General features: G+C 43.6%; 1 protein-coding gene across 1 annotated transcript in view; it reads right to left on the bottom strand.

Annotated features, from left to right (window-relative positions):
- TBX21 (T-box transcription factor 21) overlaps positions 1–16,907 on the bottom strand; it is a 154,016-nt gene that overhangs the window by 18,070 nt on the left and 119,039 nt on the right. The window lies entirely within an intron of this gene.

The raw sequence follows: 16,907 nt of genomic DNA on the forward strand, positions 1-16,907 counted from the left end.
GTATAACTTTACCACACAGATGCCGGGCTGTCGTTGACTACTAGTTTGGACTCTCTTTTAGGGGTCGAAGTATTCCATTGTTGCGTTATAATGTAGCGCAGCCTTGACACTTTGACATTTGTTCTGCTCTTTCTCCACCTGTTTCCACTACGCTTGTGCTTTGCTGAGTGATTGTAGCAAATGTTAGGTTTTCCAGGTTTTGTATGCATTTGCTACAGTAACTGGCCTTCCCCAGGAAGCTTAGTACTTTTGAGGGGGTTTGCAGGCCAGGTGCATTCTTAATGTACTATTACGAGTCTACGATGACACCCTGGAGAAGAAAGAACTCTACTTTACATTTATATTGATGAAGCATGAGACCGCCAGGGATGTCTTTGTAGGGTAGTTAGGAGTCTTTTCTGGAGTTCTGTGACTGTTTTTTTCAAACATCAGCATGACTGTATGATATTTAGTACACTGTCCAAACCTGAGACAGACATTCTGGAAATCTGTGATCGCCGATGATATACTTAAGTTTGGTCTTTTGTACCTCCACAGCCACATGAGAGTAGAGGAGGAGGTGATATAACTTGCTTTTGGCATCCAGGAGGAGCTGATGGTACCCTTCGTTCCAGTGAGATCCAACAATATGTCCTCTATGGTGGGCATTAAATGGCACCCTCTTTTGATTGCTTTGTTAGGTGCCTTGCATCAATGAATTCTCAAACTACTACCGGTTGTTTTGGCTTTATGGTGGCCGCTATGGGCAAAACTAATGGGATAGGGCTGGCCACTTTTTTCGATTACATCCAGTTTTCCAGCTTCTCTACCTCTTGCTCCACTAGTGTTATTAGGTGGGATGTGACTCTCCTATTTCTTAGCCCTGTGGATTTCACGATGTTGTCGATATGCAGTTTGGTTGTTCGTTTTTGAGTTGAGACAGACAAGTTCCTGGAAGAACTTGATAGTTGAGGAGATTGTCAACATAGAATTCGTTAACACTTCTTGCAAAGATTACTCTAAGTTCTTCAGGCAAGTTGTAGCTGATCAATGCCCCAGAGACTTTTTCTGTGATGCAAAAGTACACCTTAACAGCTGCCTCCCAGTGGTTTATTCCAATACTTAACATTCCAGCTGGTTGAATTGGTATTATTCTGCATGCACAAAGACGCTTGTTTTTGACAGTGTCAACTGTGGCCTGAATCTCTGTTGTGTGAAATGGGTTTTGTCCATGACTTTGAGTCAGGCCACTGAGTTGATAAGTACAGGTATGTCCTCCTGTCCTTGTATATGTATTTTGCATTTAGTTGTGGTCTCTATACTTTTGGTGAACTTTTGTGTAGGTGAGGAGGAATAGCTCTTCATCGTCCTCCTTCAGGTCACTGCCATTAGTGGAAATGGACGCAGTCTCTGTGTAGGATTCTGCTGTTGGTATGTGGTGCATAAGGATTTTGTTGAGTGCTTTACCAGTTGTTTTCCTCATCCGTTGCTCCTGCTCACTTGGAGAAGTGTGGCTCAATGGTTAGAGCGGCAGACCCTGATGCAGAGGTCTAGCCCGGGACCAGGGTTCAATTCCCCGCCTCGGCGGGTCTTGGGCTCAAAATTCCACGGACCTGATAATTCTCGCCTCGGTGCCTATTCCAATCATGGAGTCCCACTCTGCAACTCTGGGCAATAGCTTGCTTAATCTCCACAACGGCCCCCACAACGCTAAGGATGCCTGGCCTCCACCTTGGGGGTGCCCAGGAGTGGACACCTCACAGGGAAAGCCAGGATGGGTTCCACAGCGGTATTCGTACAAGCGCCTTGAGACCCTTGCAGGTGAGTAGTGCGCTATACAAGTATCAATTTACATTTACATTACATTTACTTGTGCAAAGTGATTTGGCTTTCACCATTTAGAACCAGATTTTCTTTTGATAGAGCACGATTGCATCGGGTGGGGCTCAGTGCTGCTGTATCAACGTTGGATTCTGTTGGGGCTCACTCTAAAATTGGTGGCTCCCCTTCTCTTTCCGATGGCATTAACCACTTTTATTTTCACTTGGACGTGAGGTTCTGGTCTGGCTTGATCATGTTTTAGCAAAGGCTACTTCATCTGTTCAGCTCAGCAGTTTGATAGTTTGTGTGATATTCCAAGTATAAGCATTGTGTCTGGTTTCATTCCTGGCATATTAGTCTCCTGAGTACTGATGACAGCCCTTGTGTTATCTGCGCCCTCAGCTCCTCATCGGGGCATAGGCTCGCATTTCCTGAAAGTGTGTTTAGAAGCCGTTTATAGACTCCTCTTTTCTCTGCCTCGTTTGAATCGTTCGAAATTTGGGTTGAGTTGGGGATCGAAATGGACATTTACGCTAGCCATTGCTCCATCGTAGTAGCTCTTTTCATTCAATTTGTTGGGAGGTTCTCAAGAAGTTAAAGACTTACTCCTCAGCAAAGCTAATGGGGAGTGAGTGTGTATGGCACCATGTGTCTCCCGAGTACTGCTGAAATGTTTTTTAGCCTGCTCTCCTAGACTTGCCATCTTGGTGCTGGAGACACAGGTCTGCTAATTCGCTGAAGGGTGACGGGCTGAAATCCAGATCCTTGGCCTACCTGATCTTTTAGGGAGTGGCTGAGTCAAAAGCTTTTTCTGGCCCACCTGCCCCATCCTGAGTATTGTCAGGCATGACTTGGAATTGGGTTGATTCTGAACCTATGCAACATCCGTTGTGATGATTGTATACCCGCATCAGTTGATCTTGGGAGACCACTCTGCCAGTGCAATGAGCGTGGTCAATGTGCCAATGTGTGAGCAGTGTTTCTCGGGCCCAGCGCTGAGACTGGTGTTTGGGTGGCAGATTCTTCACGTGCATCAGACCAGCTTCAAAGAAGCAGGTTTGCTCCGTAATGCTGCCAGGCACTGGAGCATACCGGTGACAACCACATGCAGAGACCACCTTGTCGCCAATGTGGTGTGGGGGCCTAGGTGGAGCTGTGGGTTTCACTGTTTTGCCTGCCCTGAGGTAAAGAATGCACCACACTCTGCACTGGGATAGTAGAGTGTAAACCACTGTGCCCTGTCTTTAAGGTGCATGCTTGTGAAATCACTCTGCATGTTATTGTCAGACTGGAACAAGCTTTGGCAGGGTCACATGGACTTTCAGGCCGACCTCATGCATCATAATCTCTTCATAGACTTGTATAGCAAGCCTGTCTTTTTTACCATTACTGAAACAGCAAAAATGGAAATGCCATTAGATGGCACATGATGCTAAGTAAAAACATTAATACCAGTACTGTTTCTGTGGACCGCTGCTTTATCGGTGGTGTGAGTCTCATAGTAAAAAAAAAAAATGATTAATAGAAATACATATATATGTTTGTGTGTATACTGTTTCACATTCACCCTCGTGCAGGGCGCACTCACTTTCAATTGTCCATAGGGTCAGGGAAGGACTGGCACACTCTAACGTCAGCAGTGACCTGACGCGTTTCGGGAAACACTCCCTTCTTCATAGGCTGGCTGCTGCAAAGTGAACACCACCAAACGAACTTCCCAGCGGTCTCCTTTATTATGCATGAACATCACTCATTGCAATCAGGTGAATAAGTGCACCAAAGCATCCCGGGACAGGTAGCTCGAAACATAAAACCCATGTGGGCTGGTGGTGGTCTCTGAGTCAAATATTGCAAATCACGAGCATGTCAGGTAAATCTTCCCCAAATACTGCCAGGAAAGAAAGTTCCGTTTAGCTGTTTGTGTGTATGTATACATATATAACAAAAGAAAATACATAATGGGTAACAGTGAACTATGGGAATATATTGCCCTCAAGGGTTTCTGGTAACATTTACAAATCAATAGGTCGAAGGCTGTGGGGTTTATAAATGTCACCTGAACCCTCAGAAGGCAATATAGAGCATATTACAATTGACCTGTTATGTGTTTTTTATATTATATGATTTCTGAATTGATTTTAGAAGTCATTACAAAGATTTAGAGCATTTGAACATCATCTGTTTGTATTCATTATTTATACCGTGATTCTGTTAAAGTACAGTTTACAGTTTGATTTTCATTGTTCACTCCTCTCTCTCCAGCGGGTGTGATCACGGGGTACCCCCAGAACCCTCGCCTCCCATGGGGCAATTTGCTCCCATCTAATGGGTAAGATCATTGATTGCCCTTATAGCTTGGTTTTCAGTATACATTACTGTAAACAGAAGCATTTTGTATCTAAGATTATAACTCCGGATGGAGTTGAGTATCTTACACATTATACCAAGTATGTCTGAATATGTCTTGCACACATATAGATTTGTTTGCACTATTTTGTCTTTTTATATTTCTACAGGTCAATGGACCTCTAGAGTGGACAAGGACTATAGGTCATATCCACAGAGTGGCACTTCCTATACAGTAGGGTAAGATTGAAGCCCCCTATTCGGTCCTGATGAAAGCCATGTACCCCTGGGACACCACGGCTGAAACATGTTGACCTCTTGTTTTTGATAAATTCACATGACGGTGATTGGATGATTGTTTTCTTAATCACCGCACCTCTGGTTTTAAACTTCACATGGTTCCCTCACTAAATAAAGTTTCATTGGGGAACCTTTGATGGCTTTTTAATTCACTATTCCCTTAGGGCCCCCACTCACTTTAGAAAGTGCATCCCTGTCATCAGGTGCATGCCCGTCCTCCACCAAACAGGGTTTCTGGAGGGCGAGGACTGGCAGATGATGAAGCATGACACCTGGTGGTGTGTGATGCCAGTCCATCACTTTTTGTGAGATGCCCTCAGTACTGTTTGGCAATCCACATTCACTTGGTTATTTTCTGGAGGTGGTCTATTTTTGTGATATATGATTTAACTGGAGGCTGACCTACTTCTAGAGCCCTATTGCCTCTTGTTCCCCTCTCTGGTCATTACCTGAGGTCTTGTGGTTTCCTTTATTCATTATTTGCCTGAGACTTTAAAATAGATCTGCCAATGTTTAGAGAAATGTGTGTGTTTTTGCGGATAGTGTACTAATATTTCAAATGTGTTCTATGCAACAATGTGTATTATTTTAAATCAAACTTGAAATGCAAATTCAAAAATGTGCTTTTCTTTTGTAGTAAACTGACACTATAGGTTTAACAAGACATATATAAAGAAGGAAAATGAAGTGCAATGTATCAATGAAATTTGTCCTGACATACTTCTGTATTTTACAGTGTTTATTTTCACACACTGGGTATGATTCATTGGTAGATACTTGCATCAAGGAAGGTACAGCAAGTGTAAGCTTGTCAGGTGATGGGAGAAGTGTGGCTCAATGGTTAGAGCGGCAGACCCTGATGCAGAGGTCTAGCCCGGGACCAGGGTTCAATTCCCCGCCATGGCGGGTCTTGGGCTAAAAAATTCCATGGACCTGATAATTCTCGCCTCGGTGCCTATTTCAATCATGGAGTCCCACTCTGCAACTCTGGGCAATAGCTTGCTTAATCTCCACAACGGCCCCAACAACGCTAAGGATGCCTGGCCTCCATCTTGGGGGTGCCCAGGAGTGGACACCTCACAGGGAAAGCCAGGATGGGTTCCACAGCGGTATTCGTACAAGCGCCTTGAGACCCTTGCGGGTGAGTAGTGCGCTATACAAGTATCAATTTACATTACATTTACAGAAGTGCTGAATAATAGTCAAAGAGCAGCACTGTCTTTGTGAACGTGTTGTTAACCAGCAGTGAAAGAAAGACAAAATGATGTGTTTCACTTTTTATTTGTTTTGGGAAGTTAAATATCCTATAGCCTGATAAATTAATTCAGCACTGGGAATTACTGGAGTTCATTCACAGTTAGATCTTTTTTGCCAGAAATACAAGGTTTGAAACCCCTGGCAATCAATTAACAAGAAGGCTTATCCAAGTGAATGTATATATAATTCTATCTATCTATCTATCTATCTAGATATCTATCTATCTAGATATCTATCTATCTAGATATATCTATATATATATATATGTGTGTGTGTGTGTGTATATATATATATACCAGGGTACTGAGGAATCGGCCAGTAAATACATTGATATTCTCAATGATAATATCTACAATGTGCACCTGTCTGGTACTATTAGTGGGGTGGCAGCTCACTATCTGGACCTGCGGGTTCACATTGAGGATGGCCGAGTCCAGACGTCTCTTTATCGCAAAGAGACAGCAGGAAATTCTATCCTGTTTGCTAGTAGTGCCCACCCACCTAAGCTCGTCAAGAGTATCCCGTACGGTGAACTCTTGAGGATAAAAAGAAACAGCACCCAAGACAAGGATTTCAAGGCGGCTGCCTCGGAATGTCTTTCTCGCTTCCGAGTCAGGGGCTATGATGAGCCACTTTTGTCCAACACACTGAAAAAAGTGAGGACGATTTCGAGAGTTGATTTACTAGCTGAGAAGGTAAGGACGCCAGATAATAACACTGGGAACGTCTTTAGAATGATCACTCCTTACTCTGCAGGTGCCGATAGACTGAGGAGCGTGATGTGTAAAAATTGGCACATCTTGCTCACAGATGAAGTACTCAGAGAAGATCTGCCCCCGCATCCTCTGGTGACCTTTAGCAAGGCGAGGTCCCTGGGAGATGTGTTAGTACACAGCCATTTAGAACCCTTACCCACTCAAAGTAATACCAACACCTTGAAAACTATGAGTGGTTTCTTCCCATGTGGGAAATGTAAAGCGTGCAGTAATAGCCGCAGGGTTCTTCAATATGACATTCCTGATGCTGGTAGGACTAAGAAAATCAATAAGTTCCTTACCTGCAGCAACACCTATGCTGTGTACTGTTTGATATGCCCATGCGGTCTCAGATATATTGGTAGTACCATCAACCAACTTAAACTGAGAGTGCTTGAGCATCAGAGGGCTATCGAAAAGGTGGACCCCGCGTACCCAGTAGCGAGGCATTTCGCCGAACACCATAACAAGGATAGAACAAAACTACGCTACTTTGGCTTGGACCATGTCCCATTCAACCCACGGGGTGGAGATAGGCTAAGAAGGCTTAGACGCCTCGAGTCTAGATATATAATCGATCTGTCTACCAAGTTCCCCAAGGGTATGAATAGCGGTGAGGATATGGTAGTACATTTGGGGAAATAAAGGGCTGAATAGGAGTACATTATCATTGTCATTATCACCTGAAATTCTATCTTGTCTTTATATCATCTGTACGCTACAACACTATGCATAATTATCTGAAAGTATGGTCAACTTATGAAAATGTATATATGTATATAGTGTATATAGTGTGCTTTGACTGTATGGCCAAATCATGCGCCAGGGGTGATCACCAGCTTCCACATATTAACGTGTGTGTGTATATATATATGTATATATTTCCTTATTATCAATGGCAAATTGTACATATATTATACGTCTCGTATCGGAATCTCACTCCTCTTACATTGTCCTAGTATCTGTATGTTTGTGTATATATTCTGACCTTGATCACTCTCTACATTAATCAGGTCTTTGATTTGATTGGATGGATCTCATGAATATGACCATTCTTCTCTGTATAGTTGTGATCATTTGTATATAGCTTGTGATGAACGTATCCCGCCGGATGGACATCTGGCTGCTTGTTTTGCTGTGTTGCAGGATTTATCACTTTTTTCTTTACTATTTATTCACGGTGGAATTTTAGCACCTAGTAATATTCGCCTTGATTGCTGATATGAAGTGGGCCACTTCCTCTTTGCACATATTTATGTAAAATCAGCACCTTTTTGTATGTGGTCATGAATTGTTTTATTTTCTTCACACAAGGGACCTTTGCCGATCCACGGCTGTATTCCCTTTTTGTACAATCATTGGAATGTATTATTGAAATTTGCCCTCTGCCTATTTGATTTAACCAATCCATGGTTTATATCTGTATGGTTTTGAATCTTAGAAAACCATTCTAAGATGGCGCATATGGTACTGCTGAGGGTTGAGTCCCTTGTTGTTGTTCATGAATTGTCACATGATTTTATTTAAGGTGTGTTTTGAACCAAGGGTTGCGACACCGACGAAGGCTTTTTGCCGAAAAGTTTGTTTGTGCTAAATAAACTGCACGCTGCTTAGTAATTCCCCGGAGTGCTGCTCTCTTCTTTCTATACCACGGAGAAGTTCTTTTGAGCGTCATATATATATATATATATATATATATATATATATATATATATATATATATATATATATATATATATATATATACATTCCAACAAGCAATCCATTTGTAAAAATAGACGTACTCGAAACATTAGAGTTGCTGGTGCACAAAAATGTAATTGGCAGAAAACAACGCGTTTCACCTTTCGGCTTGATCACGTTTCAGCCGTGAAACCAAAAGTGTGTCCTTATAATTCATTATGTGTCTTTTCCGGAATATTTTGATTATTTTTCAAATCTGCCAAAAATTATGAAATTCTGTTTGATACTTCTTAAAGTTATGATGATTATCTCTACGAGTGGAAAGACCGTAGAAATATTGATTTATAAATGAGAAATGTTTATTCCATCATGCATTTGTAATCTGCTAGTCATGGCCGCCATGATGATTCATTGTTTGTATACACTTAGGGTGATTAGTCCTATCTTTATTTTGTATAATGAATTATAAGGACACACTTTTGGTTTCACGGCTGAAACGTGATCAAGCCGAAAGATGAAACGCGTTGTTTCATGCCAATTAAATTTAAATTTTCGTGCACCAGCAACTCTAGTGTTTCGAGTACGTCTATTTTTACAAATGGATTGCTTGTTGGAATTTATTGGGTGACCGGGAGCCCTACCTCGAACCACCCGCGAGCGTGACTGGCGTCATACCGGAACTGTTGTGCGATATATATATATATATATATATATATATATCCATCAAAAGTGCAGGTACCCATTTGGAAGCAACAACATACACGGGCTCAGTGTCGAACTTAATTTATTTCACGCACTTGCCAGCAGGCTTTCAAAAGTAAGTCTCTTCATGCAATTCGAGTGCCAAATGCATTTCGAGAGCGAAGGCTCTCTTCCTCAGTGGCAAATTTCATCCAGGTGCTGGAGCGCTCCCATAAGTATACGTGACCCCGCCCTCTGAGCTTTGTAAAGAACAGCAGCGTTTCTGGGATTAGTAGTCCTTGGTAAGGAGGGGAGCTCATCAGCAAAATTGGTGCAAAATAAAATCCCAAGTGGGTTTGAAGGCACATTACCATTGTCTGCCTGCCCCGCTTTTCAGTCCGTGATTAAGTGTTCAAGGGGCACCCCTGCTGCGCCCAAAGACGTCCGTGTGTCCAAGCTCCTCTTTGCTCCTGAAGAGCTATCTCTGCACTGCAGCATGTTGCTCCCACGACCGGGCGGCCGTCATAAATCCATCAAAAGTGCAGGTACCCATTTGGAAGCAACAACATACACGGGCTCAGTGTCGAACTTAATTTATTTCACGCACTTGCCAGCAGGCTTTCAAAAGTAAGTCTCTTCATGCAATTCGAGTGCCAAATGCATTTCGAGAGCGAAGGCTCTCTTCCTCAGTGGCAAATTTCATCCAGGTGCTGGAGCGCTCCCATAAGTATACGTGACCCCGCCCTCTGAGCTTTGTAAAGAACAGCAGCGTTTCTGGGATTAGTAGTCCTTGGTAAGGAGGGGAGCTCATCAGCAAAATTGGTGCAAAATAAAATCCCAAGTGGGTTTGAAGGCACATTACCATTGTCTGCCTGCCCCGCTTTTCAGTCCGTGATTAAGTGTTCAAGGGGCACCCCTGCTGCGCCCAAAGACGTCCGTGTGTCCAAGCTCCTCTTTGCTCCTGAAGAGCTATCTCTGCACTGCAGCATGTTGCTCCCACGACCGGGCGGCCGTCATAAATCCATCAAAAGTGCAGGTACCCATTTGGAAGCAACAACATACACGGGCTCAGTGTCGAACTTAATTTATTTCACGCACTTGCCAGCAGGCTTTCAAAAGTAAGTCTCTTCATGCGATTCGAGTGCCAAATGCATTTCGAGAGCGAAGGCTCTCTTCCTCAGTGGCAAATTTCATCCAGGTGCTGGAGCGCTCCCATAAGTATACGTGACCCCGCCCTCTGAGCTTTGTAAAGAACAGCAGCGTTTCTGGGATTAGTAGTCCTTGGTAAGGAGGGGAGCTCATCAGCAAAATTGGTGCAAAATAAAATCCCAAGTGGGTTTGAAGGCACATTACCATTGTCTGCCTGCCCCGCTTTTCAGTCCGTGATTAAGTGTTCAAGGGGCACCCCTGCTGCGCCCAAAGACGTCCGTGTGTCCAAGCTCCTCTTTGCTCCTGAAGAGCTATCTCTGCACTGCAGCATGTTGCTCCCACGACCGGGCGGCCGTCATAAATCCATCAAAAGTGCAGGTACCCATTTGGAAGCAACAACATACACGGGCTCAGTGTCGAACTTAATTTATTTCACGCACTTGCCAGCAGGCTTTCAAAAGTAAGTCTCTTCATGCAATTCGAGTGCCAAATGCATTTCGAGAGCGAAGGCTCTCTTCCTCAGTGGCAAATTTCATCCAGGTGCTGGAGCGCTCCCATAAGTATACGTGACCCCGCCCTCTGAGCTTTGTAAAGAACAGCAGCGTTTCTGGGATTAGTAGTCCTTGGTAAGGAGGGGAGCTCATCAGCAAAATTGGTGCAAAATAAAATCCCAAGTGGGTTTGAAGGCACATTACCATTGTCTGCCTGCCCCGCTTTTCAGTCCGTGATTAAGTGTTCAAGGGGCACCCCTGCTGCGCCCAAAGACGTCCGTGTGTCCAAGCTCCTCTTTGCTCCTGAAGAGCTATCTCTGCACTGCAGCATGTTGCTCCCACGACCGGGCGGCCGTCATAAATCCATCAAAAGTGCAGGTACCCATTTGGAAGCAGCAACATACACGGGCTCAGTGTCGAACTTAATTTATTTCACGCACTTGCCAGCAGGCTTTCAAAAGTAAGTCTCTTCATGCAATTCGAGTGCCAAATGCATTTCGAGAGCGAAGGCTCTCTTCCTCAGTGGCAAATTTCATCCAGGTGCTGGAGCGCTCCCATAAGTATACGTGACCCCGCCCTCTGAGCTTTGTAAAGAACAGCAGCGTTTCTGGGATTAGTAGTCCTTGGTAAGGAGGGGAGCTCATCAGCAAAATTGGTGCAAAATAAAATCCCAAGTGGGTTTGAAGGCACTTACTTTTGAAAGCCTGCTGGCAAGTGCGTGAAATAAATTAAGTTCGACACTGAGCCCGTGTATGTTGTTGCTTCCAAATGGGTACCTGCACTTTTGATGGATATATATATATATATATATGTGTGTGTGTATATATATATATATATATATATGTCAATAGATTTCGCCAAGGGCAAGAAGAGAGGCCACAGGCGGGGAGAAGAAGGAGGTACCATATGTGTATATATATATGTGTATATATGTGTATATATATATATATATATTTATATATATATGACATTACCACCTCCTCCAAACGAAAGAGACGTGACCCACAAAGGAGATTAAAAGGAGCACTTTAATGAACAGCAGTCACAGGCGAATGCATTTCGGCACATTTTGCCTTCCTCAGCGCCCCTCTCCAGCTGCTCCTTGTGCTGTTAATGTTCCGCCTGTCACGTTGTTTAAATCGGCAGCCTTACTCCGCCCCCATGATGTGCAGCCTTCAATTTCGTGTAGTCTCGTGTGGTGGGACTACACTTCCCACAAGGCCCCATGATTCAGCCTCGAAGGAATTCACAAGCTGCTGTGGCATGATGAAAATATGAGTCGGCACAACTGACAGGCGCAGCCTAGGAAGTCCGTTGGTAGGTAAGACAGCTGGCCACCTTGGCGCCCCCTCGGGTCTCCCTTGTTTTTCCGCCACAACCGTTCTGCCTGGCTTTTTCCGCGGGGGTAGGCACGGGAACCGGTCACCCAAACAGAGGATAAATATCCACTTGCCACGTTGTAGGTCAGGCGTCCTGGTGGGTAATGGACATAATTGCTACCGCAATCAACAGAAGATGCTCACACGAGCTTGCCAGCAAGTCCATACCTCTTGAGCGGCGGGGGTACACGTCAAGCGCTCTGGCTTTGCGCTGAATGTCTGACATTACCACCTTTTCCAAACGAAAGAGACGTGACCCACAAAGGAGATTAAAAGGAGCACTTTAATGAACAGCAGTCACAGGCGAATGCATTTCGGCACATTTTGCCTTCCTCAGCGCCCCTCTCCAGCTGCTCCTTGTGCTGTTAATGTTCCGCCTGTCACGTTGTTTAAATCGGCAGCCTTACTCCGCCCCCATGATGTGCAGCCTTCAATTTCGTGTAGTCTCGTGTGGTGGGACTACACTTCCCATATATATATGTCAATAGATTTCGCCAAGGGCAAGAAGAGAGGCCACAGGCGGGGAGAAGAAGGAGGTACCATATGTGTATATATATATGTGTGTATATATATATATGTGTATATATATATATATATATATTTATATATATATATATATATATTTATATATATTTATTTATATATATATATATACACACAAACCTCCCCACCATTTGACAATATGTGTCTCGTGGACTTGGAAGGGATAAAGGTTAGAGAAATCCTGAGAGCGGAAATTGTGTTTCTTTATTTGCATAATTCTTTAGAGCCATTTGATGAATTTACACAAAATTTGGGAAGTGCTCAGCATGTTTAATGCAAATCCATTAGGGGGCAAAGATAAATTAGAGCAAAGTCATTGATTTACTAAAGCCTTTGGTACAGTTTTATAGACGTTCACACCACTTGTCAGATCCTTTGCATGTTTAGCACACTCTTGATATAATAACTTTCATCTAAATTCTTTACGGGGGGGGCACAGTTAGATGGAGCAAGAGTTTAAAACAAAAGTGTTAATTTGCTGATAACTTTGCCTCTGTTTTTTTTTAAAGGTTTTTATTGATAACCAAAACAGAGACATATCGTGTTTGCAGCAATATACACAGAACACAAAGTCATACACAGTATAGTAATGCTAGTATCTTGTATCATAAGGTATCAACATCAGCACCTTACAAGTCGAGTCCATAACATTTGCAGTTCAGGTCAATGTTGTACATGCCAAGCTCACAGTACTAATCCTGAGGCACTTAAGGGCAGCCACTAGTCAAAGCGCTTCTCCCAGTCCAACGACTGGGAACATATCGCTCAATCACTCCTCCTGTGCTATGTTTCAAGGGGTTCAGCATGATTTGGGCCATTTGCCTTGGCAGCTAGAAAGGTTTTGGTGTCCCCAGAAGTTCTTAAGTCGATTGCGGGGGGAGGGTGTGGGGGGGATAGGGAGGGTGGGGATAATAATTAGCTATAATATTCTGTTTGTGTGCTGCAATACGTCATGTGGTTTGTCCAGCCCGTCATAGTTGGGGTCGGGCCCCAGGAACAGCAGATCCCAACCCTACGCCTTGGGGTATCCCAAGAGAGCGAGCAGAGGGTCCGGCTCAAGTATAGTTTCCGTGACTTCTCCCAGAGTCTTAAATATCAACGCCCAAAAGGTCGCAATCGGAGGGCATAACCAGGCAAGATGAAAAGAATCTGCAGCGTCAGCACCACAACGCTCGCACCCTGCAGAGACATACCTGCAGAGCCTCTCTGGGGTATAATATACCTTACTTAGAAATTTGAAATGTATCAACCTACGACGCCATTTATTGAAATACGTTTTGTACTCTCACAGCAGTACTTCCATGTTGTGTCATCAATCACCTGGCCCAGGTCTGCCTGCCAGGCTAACCTAGCCTTAGTGTAGTGGTTAGCTCGGTATCCCTGTGCTGTGTTACAAATCCTGGAGACGATTCGTACTGGCGAATCAGCCTTAATAACATATGTGAGCGGAGCAACCTCTGGTGGCCCATCCAACCCACTGCCCAGGAGATCCCTCAATGAATGCCTCATCCTGTAGAAGTGGAATTGGGTCAATGGTGTAGTTGTCTGTCCTTCCTGTACGGTCTCTTCCCATGGTATCGTTTTACCCTCAGCAAACACCTCTCCTATTGTGTAAATATTTATAGCGTTTAAGGCCCTAATCACCCCTTTTTTTCTGCACGGAGGCAACCAGTGGCACCACTCCAGTGTCATCTCAGGGAAGTATAGAATGGCGCTTGCTTGTAATTTCAGAAGGTGGTGCCAGGCATGTATTGTCGCATTAGTGGAGTCAAGGATACCAGTCCTGCGATCAGGAGGTTTGAACAGAAGCGCTGGTAAGGGGGTTGGAGCAGCCACATCATTCTCAATTCGAAAATGCGGAGTATTGGTAGGGCCATGCACCCAGTGATGCGCATGAGCTCCCTGCGCAGCCCTATAGTACTATTCTAGATCCGGAGCTCCCAGTCCACCCAAGCTGTATGGGAGCGTGAGGATCTCCCACTTAACTTGAGCATGTTTCCCAGCCAACTTTGCCCCTGTTTAATTAATCTGCATGACATTTTACAGGCTGTTAGGTTTAGCGAGTACAGTGTAGGGATTTCAAGTGTCAATGAGATCTGATAAGTGAGGCAAAGTAAGGTACTACATTTGGTGTCATTTCGTAGAACAGTAAAAATCTTGGATTGTTTCACTTCTGATATGGTGAGTTTCGTGCAAATCTGTCAAGGGAATCATGATTAAAGTGGAGAATTAAATGTTCATGTACTAATAACTTTGGCATGTTTTCACAAATCTGGACAGAATTAATCAGAAATGTATATGTTTAGTTTTCTGTTGGTCTGTGAAGTTAAGTTCAGTGTAGGGATCTTAGATTTCATGTAGATATACAAGAGCGGGATAATTATGAAGGGGTAGTAATCGAAATCTTTGATTTGCTAATTACTTTGATATCTTATGACGGATTTGCAAGAAAATTGAGATTCCAGAAATGGGTTTAACTTGCAGACTGCATGTGTAACGTGCGGCTGGCCACATGGGAGGTTGCTTGCCTGCGGAAAATCTTCAAGCACACAACTGAAGACTAAGTGGAGCACTGGTTAGCCGTCATTAATTGCGATGTGGATTTGCCAGGGCCAGCCCCAGCTGTCAATCCCAGCTGTAAACCCCAGCTGTCAACCCCCACTGCACACAGCTGAAGTACATACAGTATGGGGCACTAACCTGCAACATGATAGAGGCATTTTCATTTACCCCTGCACATACCACACACCCACCAAATATATTGTTTCACATTTTTACAGCCACCAGAAATGCACTTTTTACCTTTCTATCCCAAAAAACCCCACAGTTAATATAAAGTCATGGTTAGCTTTGATGATAACCCCTTAATATATATAAGAAAGGAATGCTCAATGGGGATTGCTCGCGTGAGGTGGACCATGTGCAGGGCCTGACCAAAAGGCAATCCTCGCTGCACAATGCCAAAAGTTGTGCACAATGTGGTATTGAGCACTTTCCTAGAAGTTGGATGTAGTAAATCATCAAACAAACTCAGAAATGTATTGAAAAATTAGTTTAAGTGAAGCTATGTGTTAGGTTTGGTTATAAAACCTTATCCTACATTTTTAAAAAAACCTCAGAAATTGGCGTAACAAAATCCATAATCAAAGTACAGTTACGTTTGGAAATTGAAATCGAAAAAACTGTGAAATATGCCAGTTATGGTTAGGTCCGCAATTCATAACTCGCAAAACAGCCATGCTAACCATATGTCACACAGCCTACTTAGGTGGCACGGTGAGCAAGATGATTCCTCTGAACACTACAGAATATTCAGAGTGGGGATTGCGAGCATTCTGTTGCTACAACACTATCAAATCCTGCTTGACAAGTCTGTGGAGCCATGTGTAACACTTTGGGTGCACTTGAAAGGGAGAGAACAGGATGCCAAGACAAGTCTTGTGTATCCCCTGTCTAGTTGCTGAAGGACGCTGATTTTGTTCTACCAGAGATCTTGAATAGATTGAACCCCATTCCACTTGAAATCACAGTACAGAAATAACTCCATAAGGCTGACACCACTGGGTGGCTCAAGAACAATAGAGCTGAAGGGGACATTCCTGTGAAGACTCCTAACTGACTAGTGGCAATTGGACCTAGACTGGACTTTGCTGTTGTCCTCTGCCTGACACCGGGAGAGTCTCTAAGTACCCCTTCTAAAGATTTGGGGGCCTTAAAAAGTGTACTCTTGTGGTTGTTATACACCAAAAGAAGTATGGAAACAGTTTCAAAACTTTTGATCGAGAGCTTCAAGGGGAACGGCAGCGAAAAGTATCCAACCTGCATTTCCACAGCGTCTGAATTTCAGGTTTGTCCCATGTGGTGAAGACGTTTTCCTCTGAAAAATGACGCAGTCCCTTTTTAGCTTGGGACAGTGAACTTTTTCAAGCTTTACAAATTCCAGGCCTTAGAGGGGCCAAGCTGCATGGTGTATCCGTCACTCACTCCATCACAGTTGGCCTAAAACCGTGCCTACGTCCCGGTCTGCTGCGACCATTGACTGCTATTGGCACTTTGAGCTTTTGGCACAATTTTCTATTACATTTTTATAAAATTTATATGGCCAGTCCCGATATTTGATTTTTGCCATTTTGGCGTAATATTGCTTATTAATATTCCTCGGTTTTATCAGTTGGAATGGAATTCTAATTGTGTTTTCAAATTTTTAACTGTTGGTACTTCTAAATAATTTACACATTTTCTAAAACTTAAGCCTGTCTGCTCTGTGCCATAGCTACCAGGAGGTTGAAAGAAGGTTTAAATTACTGAAACCTTTGACTGGACCTAACAAGATAGTGACGTTGTTATTTGTGGTGGACACCAATCCATCCCAATTAATAAACCAATCACTTATAAACTTTTAAAATGTTCCAAGAAATACAGACTTACCAACACCAGGACTGTTGGCTTTGACAGTGGTTGTTAATTCTTTGAAGCAGGTTCTCATGTCAACCTGGCACAAATGGAAGAAAGTGGGGGCCCAC

The sequence above is a fragment of the Lissotriton helveticus genome, chromosome 5_1 (genome assembly GCF_964261635.1).
Source record: "Lissotriton helveticus chromosome 5_1, aLisHel1.1, whole genome shotgun sequence".
NCBI classification, from domain to species: Eukaryota; Metazoa; Chordata; class Amphibia; order Caudata; family Salamandridae; genus Lissotriton; species Lissotriton helveticus.